The 18600-nt window shown below is 36.8% G+C and overlaps 1 long non-coding RNA gene and 3 other non-coding genes across 4 annotated transcripts in view; all 4 read left to right on the top strand.

The window, feature by feature from the left end:
- Positions 1 to 6283: 6283 nt before the first annotated feature.
- Positions 6284 to 18600, top strand: part of LOC143711577 (uncharacterized) — an 85686-nt gene continuing 73369 nt past the window's right edge. The window contains exon 1 of the long non-coding RNA XR_013194875.1: positions 6284 to 6399. This is a non-coding gene — a long non-coding RNA (uncharacterized LOC143711577). The remainder of the gene's footprint in view (positions 6400 to 18600) is intronic.
- On the top strand, positions 13747 to 13819 carry trnav-aac (transfer RNA valine (anticodon AAC)). The gene has a single exon. It is a non-coding gene; the product is annotated as a tRNA-Val (tRNA).
- trnav-aac (transfer RNA valine (anticodon AAC)) lies at positions 14930 to 15002 on the top strand. The gene has a single exon. It is a non-coding gene; the product is annotated as a tRNA-Val (tRNA).
- trnav-aac (transfer RNA valine (anticodon AAC)) lies at positions 18338 to 18410 on the top strand. The gene has a single exon. It is a non-coding gene; the product is annotated as a tRNA-Val (tRNA).

The raw sequence follows: 18600 nt of genomic DNA, 5'->3' as shown, positions 1-18600 counted from the left end.
ACACGCTTTGATGTCGCCGCTATGGCTGTCACGTGGTACATGTAAGCCCCAATAGTTCCAAAACATACGCTGGCTGTCATGTTCTTCTATGGGACGGACAGCAGCGATTACATTATTGAACGGTAAACGGTAAATATAAATAAAACACACACCCAAGTACTTTTTCAGCTGTTACTGCATTATTGCATTTAGTTAATGTCAGTTTTCCATTTGGAGAGGCAGGGTGACAACGAAATACTGTATATTACTTAGATAAGTTTTAGGTTTTTTTTGGAGGGAAAAGCTTAGTGTTCATGTTCGCATGGGTAGTAGCCTAGCACTGGCTTTAGCGGCTCATCTGATGATGGACGTCTCATGATATTTATTTTAGCACAACTGGGCTGTATTAGGCTATTGATCCGTGATCTTGCTTATAAATTCTGATTGAGCCATATAGCCTACCTTCGTGATCACGCAAAGAGGTCTGCAGTGGTCCGTTCAGAATTCCAACCAACATAAAATATAAATAATTACGCTGTGCATGTACAAATGCATGATTTAGGAGGGAAATGGACTGCTCCCATAACGTAGAAAGCAACGAATATATTTGCAGCAATGTTCGGTAAATATTAACTTCATAAAATGAAACCGGAGAGATAGTTAATGAGTGAATTAACTGTTCCTAAATACGTAGTTAAATAACTGTTAACGGGATTAATTTCAGTGTGGCTAATGTAGCCTAACCCTTCATCCTACCCTAATCACATACTAAACCATTCATCAGAAAACACACACAAATACATGTATACGATGTACTGTGTACAGTACACATGTATTTCAATCACACATTACTAACCCTAACCCATACACATAATATAATTGTGTATGTATGAATGCATGTGTATAGGCCTATGTATTACACAAACACACATTTTGACAAATATGCAATCACACATAACCCTAACCCATTTAAATAAATGAATTTTGTGTGTGTGTGCATATATAATATTATATATGCCCCCCCCCCTGTTGTTCCAGTTCCACTCAATGTTAACAAATGTTAATGGCTTCAAACAGTTCCAGAGTCTTCCTCAAATGTCTCCCAGGTTTTTTGAGTTGAATTTGAGACCAAATATTCACTAGGGTTCAAATCTGGACTCTGACCAAGGCCAAAACACGAGCCTATGATGGACTGGATCGCAAGCCACTTCTTGGTTGTCTGCAATTTGGGCAGGAGCATTGTCTTGTTGAAAAATAACATCTAAGCATTCCTCTTTAAATAACAACTTTTCAATTGTGTGAAGCGAGTCATTCTGCAATATTCTTTTGTACACCAAAGCATTAAATGACTCTGCACTCACAGTGAAGTAGTTCAACAATACCAGCAGCTAAACAGACTCCCCACACAACGACAGCTCTTCCTCTATGCTTCAGATGCATTTATTATTATATTTCTCAGATTTTGAAGACAGCACTCTGGATCATCGCCATGCATCTCTTGTCTCATTGTGATTCATCACTCCACACAACTCAGCTGAACCAAACTTCCCATATTCTGCCAAAAACTTCATTCTCTCTTTGACGTTTTTCTGAGAGTATAATGCATTTGCTTTTTTTCTAGTTACACTTTATTTTAGGGTGACATAGTTACATAGTTGGCTACTTAATAAGAACTGAGTAATATGAATTAACTACTAATGTAATAAAGTAACTATAGAGTTAAAATTTTGGTTTAAGTTTAGTTAATTGTAATTATGCATCATTTAGTAAGTACATGTAGTAGTGTGTAACTACGTCACCTTAAAACAGTGTTACCAATTTTTCTACTTTCCTGACCAATAAATTGTGGTTAAGGCAATTAAAAGCTTAGTGTTTAGCAATTTGGGGCTTGCCCTTTTTATTTTTATTTCTTTCTTTCTTTCTTTCTTTCTTTCTTTTTTTGCCCAGGAGTGTATGTATGTATGTATGTATGTATATATATATATATATATATATATATATATATATATATATATATATATATATATTTATATGTATATATATATATATAGGCCTATATATATATATATATATATATATATATATATATATATATATATATATATATATAGTAAGAAATGTTCCTTGAGCATCAAATCAGCATATTAGAACGATTTCTGAAGGATCATGTGAAAGGAGGATCTAAAGACTGAAGTAATGATGCTGAAAATTCAGCTTTGACAACAGGTATAAATTACATTTTAAAATATATTGAAATAGAAAAATGTTATTTAAAATTGTAATAATATATTAGTTCACATTATGTTTTACTATGTTTTCAAATAAATGCAGCCTTGGTAACTACCAGTAGACTTCTTTTAAAGAAACATCTCAATCTTGAACGTGTAAATATTCCTTTCATATTCAGTTAAATGGATTAGTCTAAGACCAAACACCCTTTTGAAAATTATAATGATGTGTCTTACTAGCACCAGTAATATAAGCACCACCGAATAGTCAGAATTCCACTTCCTTGGACACAACACGTTCCATTCCAATACAATGCTAAACAGAGACTGTGTGTTCTGGACTGGGATGTTTCTTTCATTTAGGCTCACTCTGAGTCTGCTTATATTGCTTTCTATGGAATTTTTTAATAAAACAGATTAAAAAAAATACATAAATAAAAGGCACTAGTCTGCAATTAACATATCTTCTAATAAGATTTATAAAAACAATAAACAATTCTAACTCAAATTTGACCTTTCAGATGACTAAAATTCTTTTAGCATTAATATTTCCCAACTGTTCAAAAGTTTGTGGTAAATTATATTTGAAAGAAATTAATACTTCTATGCAGCAAGGATGCATTAAATTGATCACAAGTGACAGTAAAACATTTATAATGTTACAAAAGATTTCTATTTCAAATAAATGTTGTTCTATGGAACTTTCTATTCATCAAAGAATCCTGAGAAAGAAAAAAAAGATTAAGCAGCACAACTGTTTACAACATTGATAATAAGAAGAAATGGCAGCATTTCAGAATATTTTCTGAAGGATCATGTGACACTGTAACAATGCTGAAAATTCAGCTTGCAAACACAGGAATAAATATATAGTTTTAAAATATCTTTACATAAATTACAATAAACTTGTTTCAAATTGTAATAATATTTCTTAATTTTACTGTTTTGCTGTATTTTTGAACACATACTGTAAATGCACCTTTGGTGAGCATAGGAGAGTTCAGTAAGGAAAATCTTACTGACCCAAAACTTTGAACAGTAGTGTATAAACACATCCAGTAATGCCAACGAAGGTATACTGGTATGTCAAAACTCCTTGGTTCACAAATTAACTGTATGGCACCTAAGAAATAATACACCTTACATTTTCAAATCAAGTGTAGGTCATAATCTTACAGAAACTATATTGGTCTAATAAAATAAAAAATAAAAAAGAAGATGCTCTTTGTTTTCTTTGGCACCGATGATAGAGTCTAACATGAGAGAACCACTAAAATTTCCATTCAAAGAAATTAAAATTGACAGTAATATTTAGAAATAGATTACACAGTTTCCTTCTGTTTGTCAGCAGACCTGACCAGTACACTTGCATCTTGAAACTTCAACAAGAAATCCTTAGCTGGAGGAGGCAATGCATTTTCCACAATAACCAACACATATCCCAAAAACTCTACTGCCATCCTATGGATACAAGAAAAACTGCATGTCAAGTTTTCTTATGTAATTTATATTCATGCTAATTCTGGTAACAATGTTGAAAGAATAATTTAGAGATTTTTGTTACCCTATGCGCATGAAAACACACTCAAACTAAAGATAAAAAAAGCTGAATTCTCTCTTGTGCATGCCCTCCAAACCAGAGCTCTTTATTTATAACATTGGATCATTTTGAACTGGATTCTCTTTGCTGATTTCAAGAAGGACTGACTTCAAGAAGGACAGCAGCTGCTCAATTGTTTAACAGGACATTTGTACCAAATAAGATGGATGATTTGCATGAAGTTCTGTACTTAGGCCTACTTGAAAACAAATTGTAAGCCAAAAGGGGACAACACACTATTCATTCAGTCGAATGTGCCACACAGCCAGAAAAAGCACATGGTCACACATTTCACACATTTTACTCTTATCATTAGTTCATCTGGTGTGGATTAGAAGTATCTCCCCTTAAAATGGAAAAATGACAACATCCTAATGCAGGGGTCAGGAAAATGTTTGAATTTGACCAAAGAGTTCTCTTGTCAAAGCAAAGCACCGGCTTCAGTAAGGTTTCAACTTAGTCACTTTTTTATATGCTTTTACAATTTCTGTGAAAAAATAAATGTTGTCTAATTTTTTTCATCGATCATTTGTTGGTAAAAAGGGTAAGAGACCTGGCAACCAGGCAAAAATCTCTTGATTTTTGTCAAAGAGCCAGGTTTGGTTGCCTTGCTGATTGTATGGTTTACTGCTGGCTGTGAAACAAATTGCCCCTTGGGGATAATAAGGTTGACCTAACCTAACCTCTCTGAATGAAATTTGAGCCTCCAACCACACACATTAGACGTCTAGAGAGTTGGAGCTGGACGTCATGACTGCAGTGAGCAGTACTAATGTGGTCCATTTAAAGGGATAGTTCACCCAAAAATTAAAATTAGCCCATGATTTACTCACCCCCAAGCCATCCTAGGTGTATATGACATTCTTCACAATACAATCGGAGTTATATTAAAAAATGTCCCGGCTCTTAGCTTTATAATGGCCGTGAATGGCCGTTAATGTTTTGAAGTCCATAAAAGTGCATCCATCTATAAAATTGCTCCACACGGCTGTGAGGGGGTTAATAAAGGCTTTCTGAAGCCACGCTATGTGTTCCTGTAAGAAAAATATCCATATTTAAAACTTTATCGACTAAAATAACTAGCTTCCGGCAGATGACAGTTTGCCTACGCATCCATTTACGGTGGAAGAGTAATTTAACTCTTGACCCATAATAACTGAAACAACTTTCATAGACTTACAACTTTCCTGAGGTTATTAATCTATATGCGTTTGTTGGCATTGCATTCTTCAACTTAATTTTTAAAGAATAGCCTACTTGTATTTTTATCTATTATAGCCAACTTATATTTATTAGAGTTATTTTAAAATAAGTAGTTAGTTATTTTATTTATTATAGGCTACTAAAATGTATTATACTTCCGTCATACATTTAAATTGACCCCATGATTGTCATGTCAGATTTCGATGTGTGTGTCATCAGTCGATGTGCCATACTAAGTGAAGTAGCCTGTGTAGTTTCTGCGACACTATAGTGACACCTAGAGGAATTACAGAAAATACATAATATTGTGCAAATTCCTCTTTCGCGCGTCGTTCCTCCGTCATCATCTCAAATCATTCACACACGGATGCTTGTGACGGCATGCCTCAACGTCTCAACAGGTAAATGAAGGCTACATTTAATAAAAGGTCCAACATATTAAGAATACCTTTAGCTGTGTTACTACGTGTAATGGTGAGAGGAAGCAATCGAGTAGCTTAACTCTGTAACGTTATAGAAAAACGAACGATTTTGGATCGGGCGATTTTTTTTTTTTGAGACACGACGCACCGCTCGGTTAATGAAGTCGCCACTAGCTCGACATACATCATATGTTGTCTTTCTATATACATAATGTTGTCTTCCAGACTTTACGGGTTGTTAGATTGTTACTTTATTTCTAGATTGTGAGAAAGTTAAAATTGGAAATTCAGTATTCCTGTGCTATCTACTGTAACTGTTACCTGTGGACATCGGGCAGCACTGTGCTCCTGCCATGGCAAAAGTAACTCAATGGCCTTCTTGGACGACGGTAAATTTCAAGCCTGTGGCTATGCAAATAAAATAATTATGCATATATAAATGTAATATAGCAAGATTAAATAGCAATACATTAATGAACAAGGGCCCTGACTAAAATAATATCTAGGCCTAGCTAAATTTGTTTTAGTTGGGCTTATAATGATCATTTAGCAGTAACGTTAGTCCACTTTTGTGAAGGTTGAGAGACCAGCGGCTGTGTAGTTTCTTCGACACTGGCAATCTTCTCTCCAGCTTTGTTTCGATCGGCACTGTGTGGTCCATCAGCCTGGACAACAACACAAACAAGGCAATGTTGCTAAATAGATCATTTGTGCATTGATATTTATAATCTTGCAATTAGTCAAAGGGGTAGCCTGTGTGTGCATGAAATCCTATTTAAGGTAAAATATTCATTTAACCTTTGTTTTAAATCATATCACATATAAAGTCAATATTTAACATTTCAAATGCGGGCACCTGTATCCGAAGATCTTAGAGAAGTTCTCTTCTTCTCCGATGAACAATGTGATATACTCCTTAGGATTGTCAGAGTTCATCTCTGAACAGTAGATCTGAGAAACAGAAGAGGTAAGCAGAATTTAAAAAAAAATTAAAGTTATAAATTCTCTTAAATCAGGAATTATTTCTTTCTATTGTGACATATAACAAAGTTAACTTAACTCGGAAAATGTGTCATAGCAGAGCTGCATGTCATGTCAATAGGAATCCAAATGTGACCTAAAAAGTAGGCTAATCTTACTTTTAACATTTTCCTGTCTGCTTAAAGTTCACTATCAAAGATGACACCTTTTGGAGCTGTACATCTCTGGAGTTAGCGGGGAATTGGTCTGAGAATGATAGAGAGACAGTTACTGATCAAGTTTAATCCGAACTTTTCCTCAGCAAACACATCTTCCTACACTTTCCTGTGTGAACAGTTGTTTTTCTAGGGTTCACGTCAACAGCCTAGAAGCAACCAGGTACAACCAAAATACAAAACCATAAATACAATATACATAGATCTAAATCTTATGATCGCTTATATTATTATCTAGAGATGCACCGATTGATCGGCTGGTGACCGGAATCGGCCGATTTTCACGTGATCGGCCATGACAGGCGACCGGCCGGTCAGTCTGACATATTCCGATTTTTTTGACGGCCAAATGCACTCGGGCGCCGCATGATTAACATCACGCAACATCAGCATCACACGTGCACACGGAATGCACATGTAGGAAAACTTGTGAATTACGGCGTTTCACACCGCAAGCGTGAGCAACGCGGGGGGTTTTTTTCCCGCCGTGCATGTTAATCAATGAGTGCATTCACACCAAGAGCAGGAGCAGCGCGTGAGCGTCGAGCAGGGGCGTCGCGTGAGCAGCAGTGAAGTGGGATTTCGGCGCAGAGTCTATTTTTGCTGCGCTGCTCGCGCTCAATTAAAGTGATTGTTTAGCCTGGCTGGACATGTGGTAGACGAGAGAAGAACTATTTGCGAAATAAAACTTGCCATTGATGTACAAGGGATTGCAATAGGCCTGTGTGTGTGTGTGTGTGTGTGTGTGTGTGTGTGTGTGTGTGTCTGTGTGTGTTTTGAGAAACATCTTTATACTGCAAGGCTATATTTATTTTATTTTTATTTGCTATTTATATAATATTTTCTTGCCATTAATTGTTTTCATGCAGAAGTTTAGTTTCCTAAATAAGTAAATATCACTTTTATATTTTTAGTTGAATATATGGAAAAGAACATGGTTCTTCCATACCATAACACTGCACTCAGATATGTGTGGATTTCCCACACCAGGAGTAATAATTTATATAGTTTTATTTTATTTTATTTGTTCAAAAAATGTTCTATGTTCTATGTAAAATGTTCTATTAAAGAAAAGATAGAAAATAAATATTTGTGTTTGCTGTAAAGTGGTTAGAAAAAATGAAATCGGAATCGGCTAAAATCGGTATCGACAGGCCAAACTCATGAAAAACGGAAATCGGAATGGGCCAAGAAAATTGTAATTGGTGCATCTCTAATTATCATGTGATGTCGTGTAATTATATTATTATGTCAGTCCAAATCCGATCAGATTTAGATCAAGTGTGAACGACCAATAAAAATCTGTTTCTAGCTTAATTCATATGTGGTTTGAAATTTTATTCAAATTTAATTTCTGGAAATATGTTTCAGCCTGACCACTCTGATCAGATTTCGTGTGGTTTATGTGGCTTTCTCACGCCACGTAAAATATAAATGTAAGTTGTTATAGGAAACGTGCTGAAAGTTGCTACAGAAAGATACAATGTTGTGTTGACACTTAAAAGTATTTAAAGCTGCAGTCGGCAAGTCTGGCAGATGGAGGGGACTTAGACAAAATTTTGAATGTTTACACCTCTCATGTCCCTCCCCCACTATCAACGAATACCCTCCCACCGAGTTTGTGCTCGTCAGTGCGTGTGCAACAGATTTTCTGTGAACGCGCCCGTCTCATCAGCATCCATCAACACCATGGAGTATTTGGAGCTAGTCAGATAGTACATACAATTACAGTAGCTTTACTACTGTTCTTACTCTCGTAAGAAAGATAGAGTAGCATTGATTCTTCCAAAAAGCCGAACTTTATCCCTTCATCTGGACATGGTTATCCACCTAAAGTTACGTTCATCTGCCATCACTCTTCCTTACTGCGCGAACTTCAGGCGTGTGCATGTGATTGTAACGTGCGCGAAGGGTGGCATTTGCACGACCTGTGATTGACTGTCAGATCTCACACCCCCCTGCGCTGATTGGACCCGATGATCCGGGAGCGGAGTATTTTTGCAAAACAAATAACACGCTCCAGGTGGAGTTTTTTTCTAAAACCACTTTATTTATGTTGTTCTGTCGGATTATAGTGTCGATTTCACTGAATATGATCAAAAAAAATGTTGCAGATTGCAGCTTTAAAGTAAAACACTTTAAAGTATTTTCATACATATTTCGATGGAGCTCACCAAAAACACCAGCTATTACATAGTCTGCTCACTAGCGACCCCCCCCCCCCAAGACATGTCAATTTAATCAGATTTACAGTACAAATGTTTATGTACAAATGTTTATGTACAAGTAATACTGTACACTCTGCCTAAGCCTTATAATATAAACCTCAAAATATAACTGGAATGGGATTCAAATTTGACTTTGAGGCCTTTTAACTTGGTAAGGATCTTTTACAGTTTATTCTCATGAGTATAAGTCCATTCTTCCTCCAGACGAGCCGGACGAGCAGAAAATGACAATATAACAGAGACGTTTCTGCGGCTGCTTAGAAGAGTAGCCCAGAGCGGTGGGTACCCATTTCCATGTTGTAAATACACCAACATCTGTACTGCAAATCCCTCCTCCATGTTGCTGTTTTTGGCGTAACATCATTGCCATAGAAACCCATGCAGATATAGTGGCATGGATGGACACACAAATCGGATCTGAACAGTTGCGATACACAATGTGGACATCAATCATTTAAAATCAGATTCTAAATCGGATACACAAATAATCGATTTGGACTGACGGTGGGAATGTAGCCTAGGGATGGGCGATATATTATCGTTTGCGATATACCGGTAAAATTTTTCCTCACAATAAAAATTAGTCTTCCCTCGATAATAACGATAAAGCCTAGTTGATGACGGGACCCATTCGCAGCTCACGCCCATGGCGGAAGGCGGACGTGAAGCTGAGGTGAAGTTTATCGCTAAACAAGTAATGGTGTGTTGACACCGAACGCGAATTTAATTATTTACGCGAGTAGATTACATACAAAGTCAATGCAAAGACGCGAATAGAAGCATCATTCGCGCCGGGCGTCGCGAATGACGCGAATTGAGCGACGCGTTTGCCGCGAACGTCTTCCGCGAAAGTTGAAAAATTTGAACTCGAGCGAATTTTCAAGTGTCTAACTAGACGCGATAGACGCGTAGGCTATTTGATGCTCTATTCGCGTTCGGTGTGAACACACCATTACTACCTCTACAATCTGGAACTGGTACACTCTTACCCCTTTTCCACCAAAGCGTTTTGAGTAGAGCCCGACCGATATATCGGCGGGCCGATATTATCGGCCGATTTTAGGCATTTTCCTAACTATCGGTATCGGCATTTATAATGGCCGATAAATGAATATTTTTAAAAATGCGGGTACGGTGATTCATGTAAGGGTGGCGCTGCCAATAAAGCACCTAAAAGCTGTCACAAGAACTGGCAAAAATAATGATTATGAATACAACAAATATAGCAAGGAGACTTTTTATTGTTTATTAATAAACAAGTGTTTTCAGTCAGTGTCAGCCAAAGATGAAGTAGACGATGCTGACTCGCGATATTCAGTGAGCGCGCGCCAGAGAGAAATGCACATTTCATACGATTACATGAGTCTGTCTGTCTTTCGTTTTGAATTGTTCTGTTTAAAAGTAGACATTTCAATTTAGATATATTTCAGTGTGATATATTCTCAGGTCTATACGCTGAGTTTCGGTTCATGAGACGAGCTCCAGTTCACCCGCAGGCGCTTCCGTGTCGAGATTATCTATCGTCTGCTAAATTTACTTCTTATAAATTAAATCCAGGCAAATGGCTGATGAAACATTGATTAAAATTAAGATACAATTAATACAAAACGAAATTCACTTTGAAACGAAAGGTTTTGTGCTTTCTGTTTGATGTCTATGTGAAAGTTTCAAAGCATTAGTGCCGCTTTCAGAGCGCTCACGTCCGTAGTGCTGAACTGTCGCGTCTGTAACATTGTTTTTTCCTCATAAATGCAAACACGAAAAATAAAATAAAATAAACTAAAGTGAATATTTTATGTAGCCTGTGGAGACTGAGAGCCAACCCTTCTTCATCCGGTGGGTAGTAGCCTACTTGTGATTTGCGCAGTGTAATTCACAGAATTGATTTCTCTGCTACAAGCCTCTGTCACGTATTGTGTGAGCTTGTGAATATTGCAAGCGCGAAGCTGAGAAGTCCTGATTATATTGTCTGCTATATTTAGGCCTTCTTCTTATTTATTAAGGCAATTGGTTGATGAAACATTGATTAAAATGCGTGGCGCGAGCGATCTCCGACAGTAAACTCATTCTGCTTTGTCTAGGGTAAACAGCTGTTGCGAAGCGAGCAGTAACGGCCGCGTCCGACACACTGTAGACACAGTGTTAAAGCTCATTCTGCCTGATAACGCTACGTTACAACATCAAGCAATATTCCAAAAATGTATATAATTATAACACTTTATATAGGGCCATTTTGCATTAAGAGTAGCCTAGTTTCACGTTTAGTGCATTTTGCTTACTAATTATTTAAAATAGTATAAAAGTACTGTACATATGTAATTAAAAACGTTTTCATTATGATATTATTCATTTTACTTTAGTAAAAAGATCTGAGTTCTTCCTCCACTGGTAGAGATTAGAGGAATTAAGAGTAAAAATAGAAGATAATAAGGTTTTGTCAGTGACACTTTTTATATATTTATTGATACAAGTTATGACTAAATTAAAAGACAAAGTCGTCGTTAGTGAATATTATGCAACAGTATTTAGAATATAATATAATATAATATAACATGCAATGCAAACTAGTTTGGTTACAGCTCAGCTGTATAATTCTCATTCTATCATTCCCCCTGCCTCCATTACATATCTGTGTCACACAAGTGTTTGATTACCACATTTGAGTGATCATTGCAAAACGTGTTTATAAAATATATTTATTCTGTTTATAGCTACTGTGTAAAGTACCCATCAAAAGTTACACACCAATAGGAAAGTGTCCAAACTTTTGACTGGTATACTGTACTATAATACACATAAATAATATTGCTACTGTATTATAATATACACATAAATAATATCGGCCGTTATATCGGTATCGGGCTTTTTTTACTCCCTAATATCGGTATCGGCATCGGCCCCCAAAAATCCATATAGGTCGGGCTCTAGTTTTGAGAGCCGGTTCGGAGCCGGTGCCTGCGCGCGAACCAGCTCTTTGTGTTTCGACAGCCAAAGAACCGGTTCTCGGCCAGGAAAACTGGTTCCAAAGCGGCACCAACTCTTTGCTGGACTAGAACCAGAGAACCGTTCTTTTACCACGTCATGCTTACGTCCGGGGCTGGGGGCGGGTTTAGATGTGTCCTAAACATCTTTTCTGACCGTAAAGCCAGGAGAAACATTTGCAGAAACACGATGTAGTCCGCCATTGTAATTGTTATGCTTGAAGTTGGCGCAAGCGTTTCTAGCTTTTTTTAAATTTTTTTTATTGAAAACATTATGTAAGCAAAGAAGAAAACAGTCACAAAATAGAACAAATAAACGGAGAGAAAAAAAAGACAAGACAGATGTACATAACTAATCAGAAAAGATTACATATCAAAGGAAAAGATTAAAAGACTTACATATTTCAATTGTTTTTAAAGCCTTCTTGGTTCACGAGTTAGAGATAATCCCAAAGTAATGTTGTACTTGCAAGCGTTTCTAGCTGAGACGTAAAGCGACGTACACAGTGATGTAACAACGTCGTTCGCTGGGCGCTCTAGAAGTGGAAAAACAAACAGGTTCTGAGGAGGTTCGCAAGTTGAACCAACTCCAAACCAACTTTGAACCAGCACCACTTCCGAACCCGTTCTTTTTTGGTGGAAAAGGGGTAACAGATAGATTTTCACCCGCCCATCTCGTCGAACACTGACTGAGCGCTTGAGAGTTTAGCTCTCCGTCAAGTGATCCGTAAAGCCTACTATATCAGTTCATCTCAATGAATACACAGTGTATTTGACGCGCAGTAAACACTAGTGTGAGGCGCACGACTTGCTGTCACTTTGCTGAGAGCGCTCATTGTTTCTCACATACTCAATGAGAGAGAGAGTCTTACATACCACGCAGAATTGAAGTGTACATGACGTCTACATGTAAATGATATTATTTGTTGTATTTTCCTGTAAAAATAATGGAGTTCATTTGGAATTATTCAGCTTTTATGAGCAAGCAGAAACTAATACGCAAACGCAGACGTGATAATATTCATGAAACCAGCAGCTCATCAATCCTTAGTGCGGTTTATATTGTTATTAGTATCAGAATTTGTAGTAGTATTAGTAGCTATAACTATTCGTTGTTAGTTTTTTTACATTTCAAACTTGTAAATGATTTGAACTGTGTAATGTTTTTTTGTATCATTGCACTAGTACAGAAGAAACGTATATGCAACTTTTCCATTTTGCAAGGGCTAGTGTTTGAATTTTTACTGTTTTTTTTTAAATTATTTTATGTACGGCAATTGGTATTTTATAGGAGCCAATTTGATGAAGGGTACATTTTACTTTGCATACAGCTATCACTTGTAGCCAAAAACAGTGGTGAATATGGTATTATATTTATATCGTCATTGATATCGTTATCGCAATAAATGCCAGAAAATATCGTGATATATTTTTAAGTCCATATCGCCCATCCCTAATGTAGCCTAATATTTTGCCACTCAGTGGGTGTAACCGCAGTGACTCCAGGCTACTGTGACATCATGTGCATACCCTCTATAAGCGTAAATTCCTTAGTTACTCAAAGTTATTGCACGAATCGTATCCTAGTCATTCACGGCAAATTATGCTTGCGCGGTGCTCCTGTTTTTTTGATGAGCTTCACATTTAATTTGTCAATTTTTTTGGTAGAAGAAGATATTTCAGCAAATTGGCAGGTAAGAGGCTCCCGATCAAAACCAAGTTAGAGTCGATTTAATAACAGCAGAGTGCCTTGTAGACTTCATATTTTCAATTAGAAAAAGTTCCTCGCCTATTTTTTACAAGCATGGTAATTACAAAATCCATTTATTTAATAATTTTAAATGTTACTCATCAATTATCAGATTTCCCCCCCAAAAAACTTTGGACGGTGCTCACGAGGGATTAATGAGTTTCCGTAGTGTAGTGGTTATCACGTTCGCCTAACACGCGAAAGGTCCCCGGTTCGAGACCGGGCGGAAACAAGTTTTTTACATTTTTTATATGAGCTCTGGACAAAAGAATAAGTCTCCAATCTGTGGGGAAAATGTTACTCTTGCCGTTTAGAAACGGTAGAAAAGTAGTTAAGCTTAACTTTTCTTAACTTTTCTCCTTTATTCTCTATGGTAGTGCTTAACATTACGGATGCAATATACTTTGGCCCACAAGTAGGTTTCATGGCGCTGTTTCCGTAACTGGGTTATTTAAGTATCTGTCAATCATTCACAGTCAGTACTTTATTTTATCTAGTTCAGATTTGTAAAACATTTTAATGTTTTTAATATTTATTAAAACATAAAAAAAATAACTGTTACTAGTGAACTCTGTTCTGCTATTTAATTTAAGCTACATTTAACATAGTTAATTTACAGATTGAAAATGCCAATGTGCTGATTGCCTCTTAAGAAAAGTTACATAAATGTTAAGCTAAATAAAGTTAAGCAACGTGATCACCAATACACTACAGAAACCTTGATGGTGGATTTTTTTGTTGTTGATTTTTTGTTGTTGCCTTTTTCAGAAACTTGTCCAACGTGTCAGGTGAGCACTCAACAATTCGACACTTTTGGCAGATACCTACAATAACTTTCTACAAAATGTTTCAAGAAAGATGAAGGGCTAAGCGTGAGAAGTTTTTATCTTAATCTCATTTGACCTCATTTTACTTAGTACATTTGCACTCAAATAAGTACAAGTACTAAGTACCAGTAATTTTTTAATAATTAAAAACTTTTGTTTTTAATTATGTGCATACCCTCTATAAGCGTAAATTCCTTAGTTACTTAAAGTTTATTGCACGAATTGTATCCTAGTCATTTACGGTAGTTTATGCTTGTGCGGTGCTCCTGATCTTTTTTATTTTGACGAGCTTCACATTTAATTTGTCCATTTTTATTTGGTAGAAGAAGATATTTCGGCAAAAACAGTTGGCAGGTTAGAAGTCGATTTAATAACAGCAGAGTGCCTTGTAGACTTGATGATTTCAATTAGGAAAAGTTCCTCGCCTATTTTTTACAAGCATGGTTGGGTAATTACGGAATCCATTTAAATGTCCCCCAAAAAAAGCCGGGACGGTGCACACGATGGAAACACGAGTTTCCGTAGTGTAGTGGTTATCACGTTCGCCTAACACGCGAAAGGTCCCCGGTTCGAGACCGGGCGGAAACAATTTTTTTTAAGTTGCTTTGCTTCTGTTGTTGAATTCATTTAGATGTATGCCGAATCCTTATCCAGGCCAAGTCATCGTGTTGAACCCTGAAACTGTGTAAAATCGACTCTCTGAAGAATTTTTTTACAGTCAGGTGCTCATTTGAAAAAGCAACACATTGTTTCCACCTGTGGAAACATGAATGCCACATTTTTCTTGTCCCTTTCAAAAAAAAAAAAATTAAACGTGATAGGCTGGCACTCCTCAACAATTTTACACTTTCAAAAAGTTGCACTTTGTTTTACAAACTATTTTCAGTGAGGCACTTGTTTCAAAATGCCACATATTGTTTCCACGCGGTTTCGGGCTGGAGTTCTTTCGCGTGTGAGGCGAACGTGATAACCACTACACTACGGAAACAGATATACTTACCTAGGGATTTGTTGAACAACTGAAGGGGTACCGCTGCTAGACATTTTGGTGCCCTAAGCATAATTCCTTTATGCTGCCCCCCGCCCCCGGGGGGAAAAAAAACGTTTATTTTTACCGGTTTAACTTTAACTTTTTAACGCGCAATCCAACGGAACACTGAGGCGGCGGCGGCACCATCGTTACTTTCTAGAGCAATTAAATACTCTTGTTCCGCCTGTCTTGTTATATACATCCCTAAAAAGTGTCTAATAATATTTCTATAATGAAATAATATCGGCACTATAATTATTATGACTATGATATGATGATTGATTTTTCATTAGGCTATTTTTGGTGCCCCCCTCAGCACTTGGTGCCCTACGCACAGCGCGTGATGCGCGTGGTGGGAGCGGCGGCGCTGTTTGTGACTTCAAAGTTGAGAGTTGTGAAATTAAAAACAAAAAAATAATACACTTCATGAACTACTTCATGTGACCTGTAACCAGAGAAAATTGAAAGGGGTTGCCAAGCACATTCTAGTTTGAGTGTTAGAAATAGGTATGAAACGGTTACTGGTTTCACGAGTAACAAATACAATTCCCGATGGTTAGTATTACAGATTAATATTTTAATATGGGGGTAGAATTGTTGCATTATTCCAAATAAATAGATTATGATCCACAAATAATTTTAAAGAGATTCACAAAAATATATCAAATTCACAAATAAATAGATTAAGATCCACAAATAAATGTAAAGAGTTTCACAAAGAATTATAAAACTCACAAATAAATAGAATAAGATTTGCAAATAAAAAATATATTTACAAATGTTGTTTATACCATAAACACAACTCTGCCTGGCATTTATTTGTGAACCGTTTTTTGTGCATTTGTTAATCCCCTCACGCATTTGTGAATCGGTTCCTGTGCATTTGTAAATCCCCTCATGCATTTGTGGATTTTGAAACACTTCTAGCGTCGACATGCAGACAAATCCACAAATAAGTGGACTCTACCCACCGTTTACCTAAGCCAATCAGATAATGGCCACATTGAGCTGACCAATCGTAGCACGTTCTCGCTACAACCAATCACGTTAGGCTTTACAATCCGAGTGGTCTTGCCCTGAAATAACTTTGCTCGTTCATCTGCATTGGCTCAAATAGGAAGTGTAAGTCTAAGACCCATAATATTGCTTCAGTAAAATATGTTAAAAATTTGGATTTCGTTAGAGTTAGACCATGAGACTGTGCATCAAGCCAAGACACATTTTAATGAGCCTTTGAAAATACCAGAGAAACAGCGCTTACATTATGGGAACAATGCGTTATGGAAGTGTCACGTTATTCATGATAAAACAGAAAAGCATCAATGCGTTGCAGACTAATGAATAACTGGATTCAACCTCGTGATAAATACGCGAGTTTGTGTAATATTGGGGAAATTACTGTCACAACAGCTTTTCCCACTTCTGCAGTCAAGTTTTAAATAGCAGGTCCGTGGATCTAATGATTAAATATAGGCTCTAACATGCATTTAAAAGTGAAATGCCCAGCAGACAAGCGATTTGAATTTATCCGTTAAAACACTTGATCACACAAAAAATATTTCATATGAATCAGACTAAATAATATTGTATTGTAAAAGTTACTTACAGCATCCAATATAAATGCAAATATGTATTTTTTCAGCATTGCATTATCCACTCAAAACCCCATTAGCCTACACGCTGTTACATCTTCAATGATGGTCATTTGGGCTGATATTTTGTATTCTACATAATATGTATGTCCTAAAGCTAGCTATTTGTCACAACGATTGTGCTTTAAAAGACAAAATCATCCGTTTTGTAATTTATTACATCGTGTCTACCCCGTGCGAGGCTTTCTACATTGGACAATAGAGCAAATGTGCAAATGATGTGTCCTCCGTAGTGACGTGTAGTAGCCGCTACTTCAGAAGAAGAACGGGCATCTGTTTACTATCATTGAATCATTGTGTCGTGCTGCGCCGCGTCCAGTAGACACTATCACGAATTATGAATTTTCATGTAGCCAGCACAGTCAATAAAAAGATTATACGTCATATATCTTCAGGTAAGAAAACAGACGTCAAGGGCAAAATGTGTTAACATTGCAAACAATTTACTTTTACATGATGTGAAACTGCTACGGCAGGGAAGATAATCGGCTATTTGCTTTTGACGCGCCGCTTGACTCCGGTAGAGAGGGTGTTATGATGCTCGGGATCTGTGATGATCATTTGTGTGTAATCCTGAGTTAATAATAAAGAATAATAAATATAAAGAAGCCTTAAACAATCTTTTGGAAACGGGATGTTTTAACCACACAAACAGCTAATTTGAATGAAGCTCCCATTACAGATGCTTTCAGGGGTGTCAATATCAGCAAAATTAATCAGATCCAGTTCTCGCCCCGAGTGTAAAGCCTAACGTGATTGGTTGTAGCGAGAACGTGCTACGATTGATCAGCTCAATGTGGCCGTTATATGATTGGCTTGGTAAAGGGTGGGGGGAGTCCACTTATTTGTGGATTTGTCTGCACGTTGACGTTAGAAGTGTTTCAAAATCCACAAATGCATGAGGGGATTTACAAATGCACAGAAACCGATTCACAAATGCGTGAGGGGATCTTACATTTATTTGTGGATCTTAATCTATTTGGAATTTGATATATTTTTGTGAATGTATTTACATTTATTTGTGGATCATAATCTATTTATTTGGAATAATGGAACAATTCTAAAATAGGGGCTTCCTGGAAAAAAAGGTTGAGAAAAACTGATCATTAGTTTAAAAAAACAAATCCCAATATGGGTAGAAAATAAAACTGACCATTAGTTTAAAAAAACAAATCCCAATATGGGTAGAAAATAAAACTACAAGAAAAAAATTCTGGACGGTGCCCATGATGGATTCATGAGTTTCCGTAGTGTAGTGGTTATCACGTTTGCCTAACACGCGAAAGGTCCCCGGTTCGAGACCGGGCGGAAACAAGCTTTTTACATTTTATATATGATCTTATATAAAAGACAGAGTTAGGAAGGCTGAACAAAGTGGACCTGCAATCCGGATGAAAATAACAGAAGCGTTTCGACGGCATTGTGACAACTCATCTCCAAAACAGCAATATAAAATGGCCTCGCCCCGCTTATTAAGTATTCTCGGAGGAGGCGGTTATGTAAA

This window comes from Siphateles boraxobius, unplaced genomic scaffold (assembly GCF_051911475.1).
Source record: "Siphateles boraxobius isolate OS27281-9 unplaced genomic scaffold, OSU_SipBor_1 5, whole genome shotgun sequence".
Classification (NCBI taxonomy): domain Eukaryota; kingdom Metazoa; phylum Chordata; class Actinopteri; order Cypriniformes; family Leuciscidae; genus Siphateles; species Siphateles boraxobius.
This window is presented reverse-complemented; position numbering and strand designations above follow the sequence as displayed.